Raw genomic sequence first — 10,003 nt, 5'->3', positions numbered from 1 at the left:
GGGGCAGAAATTGCGCAAACTTTCTTATCTGAACAATCGGTTGTATGAGATATATACTATGTATACACCCGGTCTCAATGATTTTTTCAGACATCAATATATGCTATACACGTAAGCATTTGGTGAAATTTGAAGCTTCTAGCTGTTAAAATGGGGTAGAAATTGCGAAAAGTTTCTTATCTGAACAATCGGTTGTATGAGATATATACTATTTATACAACCGATCTCTATGATTTTTTCAGACAACAATATATGCCATATACGTAAGCGTTCGGTGAAATTTGAAGCTTCTAGCTGTTAAAATGGGGCGAAAATTGCGAAAATATATATATATGCTAAATATACCACCATATATATACTATATATACCACCGATCTCTATGCTTTTTTCAGGCAACAATATATGCTATATAGGTAAGCAGTCGTTGAAATTTGAAGCCTCTAGCTCTTAAAATAGGGCAGTAATTACGAAAAGTTTCTTATCTGAACAATCGGTTGTGGGGGATATATACTATATATACGACCGATCTCATCAATTTTTTCAGGCAACAATATGTGCAATATACGAAAGTATATTTTGAAGTTTGAAGCTTCAATCTGTTAAATTGAGTCAGATATTACAAAGATCTTCTTTTTCTGAAAAATCGGTTGTATGGAGGATATATGCTATAGTGGTCCGATCCGGCCGGTTCCGACAAATGTCTAATCGGACACCCAAATACTCCTGCTCACCAAATTTTATCAAGATATCTCAAAAATTGAGGGACTAGTTTGCATACAAACAGACAGACGGACAGACAGACAGACGGGCATGGCTAAATCAACTCAGCTCTTCATTCTGATTATTTCGGTATACTTAATGGTGGGTCTATCTGTTTTCCTTTAAGGACTTACAATTTTGGGTTTCGTGACCAAATTAATATACCATTTCATTTTCATGAAAGGTAGGAAAATAGGTAGGTACTTTGTGTGAGGATGCAAAGCTTAACGTTTTTTGTGGTCTGCATGTAAAAACTACGACTACGAATCACGTATTTCAAAAATATATGAAGTAAACGTAACTATTTGATGAAACTTGATGAATTTTGAAGCTTCTATCCGTAAAAAAGGGGCAAAAATGACAGTTTGTATGAAGTATATAATATATATACCACCGATCTCTATGATTTTTTCAGACAACAATATATGCTATATACGTAAGAATTTGGTGAAATTTGAAGCTTCTAGCTGTTAAAATGGGGCCGAAATCCCAAAAAAAATATATATATACTATATATACCATCATATATATATTATACATATCACCGATCTCTATGATTTTTTGACACAACAATATATACTATATACATAAACAATCGGTGAAATTTGAAGCTTATAGCTGTTAAAATGGGGTAGAAATTGCGAAAAGTTTCTTATCTGAACAATCGGCTGTTTGAGATATATACTATATATACAACCGATCTCTATGATTTTTTCAGACAACAATATATGCCATATACGTAAGCGTTCGGTGAAATTTGAAGATTCTAGCTGTTAAAATGGGGCGAAAATTGCTAAAATATATATATATACTATATATATACTATATATACCACCATATATATACTATATATACCTACATATACAATATATGCTATATACGTAAGCAGTCCTTGAAATTTGAAGCCTCTAGCTCTTAAAATGGGGCAGTAATTACGAAAAGTTTCTTATCTGAACAATCGGTTGTGGGGGATATATACTATATATACGACCGATCTCATCAATTTTTTCAGGCAACAATATGTGCAATATACGAAAGTATATGGTGAAGTTTGAAGCTTCAATCTGTTAAATTGAGTCAGATATTACAAAAATCCTCTTTTTCTGAAAAATCGGTTGTATGGAGGATATATGCTATAGTGATCCGATCCGGCCGGTTCCGACAAATGTCTAATCGGACACCCAAATACACTTGCTCACCAAATTTTATCAAGATATCTCAAAAATTGAGGGACTAGTTTGCATACAAACAGACAGACGGACAGACGGACAGACATACAGACGGACATGGCTATATCAACTCAGCTCTTCATTCTGATTGTTTCGGTATACTTAATGGTGGGTCTATCTATTTTCCTTTAAGGACTTACAATTTTGGGTTTCGTGACGAAATTAATATACCATTTCATTTTCATGAAAGGTATACAAATAGGTAGGTACTTTGTGTGAGGATGCAAAGCTTCACGTTTTTTGTGGTCTGCATGTAAAAACTACGACTACGAATCACGTATTTCAAAAATATATGAAGTAAACGTAACTATTTGATGAAACTTGATGAATTTTGAAGCTTCTATCCGTAAAAAAGGAGCAAAAATGAGAATTTGTATGAAGTATATAATATATATACCACCGATCTCTATGATTTTTTCAGACAACAATATATGCTATATACGTAAGCATTTGGTGAAATTTGAAGCTTCTAGCTGTTAAAACGGGGCAGAAATTGCGCAAAGTTTCTTATCTGAACAATCGGTTGTATGAGATATATACAATATATACACCCGATCTCAATGATTTTTTCAGACATCAACATATGCTATACACGTAAGCATTTGGTGAAATTTGAAGCTTCTAGCTGTTAAAATGGGGCCGAAATCCCAAAAAAAAAATATATACTATATATATACTATATATACCATCATATAAATATTATATATATCACCGATCTCTATAATTTTTTGACACAACAATATATACTATATACGTAAGCAATCGGTGAAATTTGAAGCTTATAAAATGGGGTAGAAATTGCGAAAAGTTTCTTATCTGAACAATCGGTTGTATGAGATATATACTATATATACAACCGATCTCTATGATTTTTTCAGACAACAATGTATGCCATATACGTAAGCGTTCGTTGAAATTTGAAGCTTCTAGCTGTTAAAATGCGGCTAAAATTGCGAAAATATATATATATACTATATATATATATTATATATACCACCATATATATACTATATATACCACCGATCTGTATGATTTTTTCAGATAACAATATATGCTATATATGTAAGCAGTCGTTGAAATTTGAAGCTTCTAGCTCTTAAAATAGGGCAGTAATTACGAAAAGTTTCTTATCTGAACAATTGGTTGTGGGGGATATATACTATATATACGACCGATCTCATAAATTTTTTCAGGCAACAGTATGTGCAATATACGAAAGTATATGGTGAAGTTTGAAGCTTCAATCTGTTAAATTTAGTAAGATATTACAAAAATCCTCTTTTCTGAAAAATCGGTTGTATGGAGGATATATGCTATAGTGGTCCGATCCGGCCGGTTGCGACAAATATCTAATCGGACACCTAAATACACCTGCTCACCAAATTTTATCAAGATATCTCAAAAATTGAGGGACTAGTTTGCATACAAACAGACAGACGGACAGACAGACAGACGGACATGGCTAAATCAACTCAGCTCTTCTTTCTGATTATTTCGGTATACTTAATGGTGGGTCTATCTATTTTCCTTTAAGGACTTACAATTTTGGGTTTCGTGACGAAATTAATATACCATTTCATTTTCATGAAAGGTATAAAAATAGGTAGGTACTTTGTGTGAGGATGCAAAGCTTCACGTTTTTTGTGGTCTGCATGTGAATACTACGACTACGAATCACGTATTTCAAAAATATATGAAGTAAACGTAACTATTTGATGAAACTTGATGAATTTTGAAGCTTCTATCCGTAAAAAAGGGGCAAAAATGACAGTTTGTATGAAGTATATAATATATATACCACCGATCTCTATGATTTTTTCAGACAACAATATATGCTATATACGTAAGCATTTGGTGAAATTTCAAGCTTCTAGCTGTTAAAACGGGGCAGAAATTGCGCAAAGTTTCTTATCTTAACAATCGGTTGTATGATATATATATTATGTATACACCCGATCTCAATGATTTTTTCAGACATCAATATATGCTATACACGTAAGCATTTGGTGAAATTTGAAGCTTCTAGCTGTTAAAATGGGGCCGAAATCCCAAAAAAAATATATATATACTATATATATACTGTATATACCATCATATATATATTATATATATCACCGATCTCTATGATTTTTTGACACAACAATATATACTATATACATAAGCAATCGCTGAAATTTGAAGCTTATAGCTGTTAAAATGGGGTAGAAATTGCGAAAAGTTTCTTATCTGAACAATCGGTTGTTTGAGATATATACTATATATACAACCGATCTCTATGATTTTTTCAGACAACAATATATGCCATATACGTAAGCGTTCGGTGAAATTTGAAGCTTCTAGCTGTTAAAATGGGGCGAAAATTGCGAAAATATATATATATATACTACATATATACTATATATACCACCATATATATACTATATATACCACCGATCTGTAGGATTTTTTCAGACAACAATATATGCTATATACGTAAGCAGTCGTTGAAATTTGAAGCCTCTAGCTCTTAAAATAGGGCAGTAATTACAAAAAGTTTCTTATCTGAACAATCGGTTGTGGGGGATATATACTATATATACCACCGATCTCATCAATTTTTTCAGGCAACAATATGTGCAATATACGAAAGTATATGGTGAAGTTTGAAGCTTCAATCTGTTAAATTGAGTAAGATATTACAAAAATCCTCTTTTTCTGAAAAATCGGTTGTATGGAGGATATATGCTATAGTGGTCCGATCCGGCCGGTTCCGACAAATGTCTAATCGGACAACCAAATACACCTGCTCACCAAATTTCATCAAGATATCTCAAAAATTGAGGGACTAGTCTGCATACAAACAGACAGACGGACAGACAGACAGACGGACATGGCTAAATCAACTCAGCTCTTCATTCTGATTATTTCGGTTTCTTAATGGTGGGTCTATCTATTTTCCTTTAAGAACTTACAATTTTGGGTTTCGTGATGAAATTAATATACCATTTCATTTTCATGAAAGGTATAAAAAATGCCATAATTCTTTACCAAATATGAAAAAAGGGTTGAAACATGGTAATTGGATTGGTTTATTGACGCAAAATATTACTTTAGAAAAAACTTTGTAAAATGGATGTGACACCTACCATATTAAGTAGAAGAAAATGAAAAAGTTCTGTAGGGCGAAATGAAAATCCCTTGGAATCTTGGCAGGAATACTGTTCGTAGTATTACAGACATAAATAAATTAGCTGTACCCGACAGATATTCTTCTGGGTCACCCTGGTCCACATTTTGGTCGATATCTCGAAAACGCCTTCACATATACAACTAAGGGCCACTCCCTTTTAAACCCCTCATTAATACCTTTCATTTGATACCCATATCGTACAAACAAATTCTAGAGTCACCCCCGGTCCACCTTTATGGCGATATTTCGAAAAGACGTCCACCTATAGAACTATGTCCCACTCCCTTTTAAAATACTCTTTAATACCTTCCATTTGATACCCATGTCATACAACACACATTCCAGGGTTACCCTATTTTCATTTTTCTACATGGTGATTTTCCCTTATTTTGTCTCCAAAGCTCTCAGCTGAGTATGTAATGTTCGGTTACACCCGAGCTTAGCTTTCCTTACTTGTTTTTGTAGTTTGTTGAATGTTGACATAATTTACTTTTATACAAAAAGAAGCCTCTAGCTCTTAAAATAGGGCAGTAATTACGAAAAGTTGCTTATCTGAACAATCCGTTGTGGGGGATATATACTATATATACAACCGATCTCATCAATTTTTTCAGGCAACAATATGTGCAATATACGAAAGTATATGGTGAAGTTTGAAGCTTGAATCTGTTAAATTGAGTAAGATATTACAAAAATCCTCTTTTTCTGAAAAATCGGTTGTATGGAGGATATATGCTATAGTGGTCCGATCCGGCCGGTTCCGACAAATGTCTAATCGGACACCCAAATACCCCTGCTCACCAAATTTCATCAAGATATCTCAAAAATTGAGGGACTAGTTTGCATACAAACAGACAGACGGACAGACAGACAGACGGACATGGCTAAATCAACTCAGCTCTTCATTCTGATTATTTCGGTATTCTTAATGGTGGGTCTATCTATTTTCCTTTAAGGACTTACAATTTTGGGATTCGTGACGAAATTAATATACCATTTCATTTTCATGAAAGGTATAAAAAATGCCATAATTCTTTACCAAATATGAAAAAAGGGTTGAAACATGGTAATTGGATTGGTTTATTGACGCAAAATATTACTTTAGAAAAAACTTTGTAAAATGGATGTGACACCTACCATATTAAGTAGAAGAAAATGAAAAAGTTCTGCAGGGCGAAAAAAAATCCCTTGGAATCTTGGCAGGAATACTGTTCGTAGTATTACAGACATAAGTAAATTAGCGGTACCCGACAGATATTCTTCTGGGTCACCCTGGTCCACATTTTGGTCGATATCTCGAAAACGCCTTCACATATACAACTAAGGGCCACTCCCTTTTAAGCCCCTCATTAATACCTTTCATTTGATACCCATATCGTACAAACAAATTCTAGAGTCACCCCCGGTCCACTTTATGGCGATATTTCGAAAAGACGTCCACCTATAGAACTATGTCCCACTCCCTTTTAAAATACTCTTTAATACCTTCCATTTGATACTCATGTCATACAACACACAGTCCAGGGTTACCCTATTTTCATTTTCCTACATGGTGATTTTCCCTTATTTTGTCTCCAAAGCTCTCAGCTGAGTATGTAATGTTCGGTTACACCCGAGCTTAGCTTTCCTTACTTGTTTTTGTAGTTTGTTGAATGTTGACATAATTTACTTTTATACAAAAAGAAACAGCTGTTAAAGATAAACAATGCATTTCTTCAGTTTTTTAGTAGTTTTTTTTTGCATAATTTTTTTTGAGTCATAAGCCATCTTTTCATAGGCCGCGTCACATATATGGCTTCTTATTTGGTGATTCTATCACTTTTAAGATATTTGAGTTTAATCATGATACAAAATTCAAAACAGAGTGGCAGAAAGCAAAGAAGTTGGCGATCCTGTCAGGCAAAACTAATAGAGCGTGTTGAAGCGGAATGTACAGCTTTGTTTATTAAGGCTGATGACCTGAAGCGTACTGATCAACGCTTGCCCCCTCCCCGCCCCCCTACATAAAACTAATAAAACGTACATACCCCACCAGTTGCTCGGTGATGGATTCATGATACGAAAATCTTTGCATACTTTTCCAATAATTTTATCTGTTACGCGCACTAAAATTATACACATTTTATTAGCTACCATACATTGATATATTACGGATTTACCTTGTCAACATCCCAAATATTAACGTACCCAAGTTCGTGGAGTCTTAATAACAATTTCTTCGTAGTACGGTCGACAATTGAGTTGTACATTAAGGCGAGCACACAACAAAAATATGCCTGAAAATTTACGATGTATTGAATATATTTCTTCTGGCGGTGGGCAAAGACGATGAGCGGCCACTGTTGGTACTAAAAGTGCAATGCCCTCAGTGATGTTCTGACAACTAAAATTGAATTCACCATCAAGACGAAACATTTCTCCAAGTGTCATAACTGCATCCACATGCGCGTCTTCCATTTGTTTAGTTTCATAACCCGTGAGAAAACCCATTTCGCCTAACATATGCAAGACACCATCGCGATTATTCTCAGCTGCGTGTATTATTACCTGCCGATAGGTTTTAATAAATTTCTATTGATAGAGTCGCGTTGAACCGAAATCAATTAATCTTTGTCTTTTCGTCTCAGCATCGTAGAGGAAATTGGACCAGTTGGGATCGATTTGCATACATTCCAATTCGAAAAGTTGGCGGAAAATTTCAATACATATGAAGCAATTTGATAATGATGTTCATAGCTTGAACCAAAATATTTATCCAAAGGCACACCTGGCACCAATTCTGTTGTAAGCAAATAACTTGTGGACAATTCCTTGATTACTAAAAGCACATAGTACTCTGGATAGAGTGTAATCATTTGCTTAAATTTATCAGTCTATTCAGCTTTACGTGTGTAATCGACTTCCCAGTTGAACTCACGTTTCGCCACCTTCACAACATTATCAATGAAGAAACCTTGCGGAAGGACATCCCGTACTTTTAGCATTCCTGCTAAATTATCTATATCACTTTCAATACTTTGTGCCATACCAGATATTGAATTTTTATACCCATTTCCATGCCATTTTTCAATGTAGCGCGATGTACCTGACCAATCGATGCTGCCGCAAATGGTTTCTCATCGAAAGTTTTCCAAAAAATTACGCCAATCGGCACCCCGTTGTGTAATCATAACACGTTCCACTTGCCAATCGGGCATATAATCCGCGGCTTGATGTTCACGTTCAAAAGCCTTGCAAGTTGTGGTGATACAACATTTGCATCTTGTATACTTAAAATTTGACCAATCTTTAACGCTGCGCCGCGTACTTTACAAAGTGTATCAACAATACTTTCGGCATTAGCTGGTCTAAGAAGTGCTTCTTTCACATTTTTTTGAACCGTCCATACCTAGCGCACCTTTAGTTAACTCATTTGTAGTACCAACACCTAAACCAACAAAGAGACTATCAGATGATACGTCCAAAAGGGCTTGAAGGTACACGACGTTGTTCATCCATTTTGCTTAGAGTGGGCAACTCAATTGAATTTGTTCAATTACTGGTGTCTGTTGCCGCATACGTATGGTCGGCAATTACTTCTAAGCTCCCGGGCAACGCACAAAATTTGCTTGATGGTTACCTAGCAACGTGTAGTTGGGTGCGTATCGGGCAATGTCGTGCTCACACGTATTTGTTGTCGGCTTCGCGTTGATGAAAATCAAAATTTTTAGATTTTTTCGCTTGACAGCTGGTCTATTTGATCGTGGCCGGCGTCGTTGACAAGCATTAATGTGTTAGTTTTGTGAGAACGTGAAATAAGCAACTTCGCGGAAGAAAAAGATTTTACGTTGCGGTTTATTGAAACCTACGAATGCAAAGGTCGGATGGAAAAAAATTGCCAAAAATCAGGTTATTTTCTTAGTGGCTTAAGATTAGCATCTTATTATTATAAAATTGAATAAGCTACAAAACTGCGTACTCGAAAAAATTCTTAGAAGAAAGTTGAAACATTTTTATGAAAATTCGAAAAATTTACAAGCAATAAAAAATCGTCATCCGATGACATGTTTACGTCTGCACGCTACAAATTTTCAATACAAATGGCGCTTGATGCTTTCTGCTTGTGTGGTGGCCGGGCAAGCGGCAATCACTCGAAACGCACACAACTACACGTTGCTATGGTAACCATCAAGCAAATTGTGTGCGTCCGGCAGCTTTAGCATATGCTCTACATAAACAGTGTCTGCTTTTTTGCGCAACACAGCGAGCGCATCTTGTGCTGAGCGTGCCATATTTGTCAACGTCCCTCGCAGCTACATTTAGCAAGTTTGTTTTGTGGTTGTGTTGATTCACAGCCGTCGGTGGAATTATGTTTTCGCTTGTCTTAAGTTTGTTGAACATTTATGTAGTACTTTTGATGAAATTAACAACTTTTCACGTAATTTTTTAAATTAATGCATTTAAAATTTCTTCCAGCGGTTGCGAAACAAATATGAATTTCATCAAAGCCGTCGCAGCTGGCAAATTGTAAGTGCTCCCTCCACCTTGTGCATCGTTCTTTCCAAATCTATAAATTTTGTTTTACATTTCATTGCAAGTCAAAGGAAAAGTGCACGAATTCATTATTAAATGATTTATGAAAGAAAGAACGCGTTTTTGATGCAAAGGTGGTATCTGTGATTTGTCCACACTCTGCGATAGCGTGTAATTATCCATGTTTTACAATTCAGTATTTAATTTAAACTGTTTTACAGTGTCATGAAACAAGCCCTATTGGGCCATCGAGTACATCAAGTTTAAGGCTGATCGTTTGCTTTATTTTTCGCCTGTATTAAGTTAAATACTTGTTAGGCGTAATTAATTTTTT

General features: G+C 35.1%; 1 pseudogene; it reads right to left on the bottom strand.

The window, feature by feature from the left end:
* Nucleotides 1–7,335: 7,335 nt before the first annotated feature.
* Nucleotides 7,336–8,679, bottom strand: LOC137235012 (atypical kinase COQ8A, mitochondrial-like; annotated as a pseudogene).
* Nucleotides 8,680–10,003: the final 1,324 nt, after the last annotated feature.

The sequence above is a fragment of the Eurosta solidaginis genome, chromosome X (genome assembly GCF_040869045.1).
Source record: "Eurosta solidaginis isolate ZX-2024a chromosome X, ASM4086904v1, whole genome shotgun sequence".
Lineage (NCBI taxonomy): Eukaryota > Metazoa > Arthropoda > Insecta > Diptera > Tephritidae > Eurosta > Eurosta solidaginis.
The sequence above is the reverse complement of the archived record's forward strand: the minus strand, read 5'-3'. Positions and strand labels throughout refer to the sequence as shown.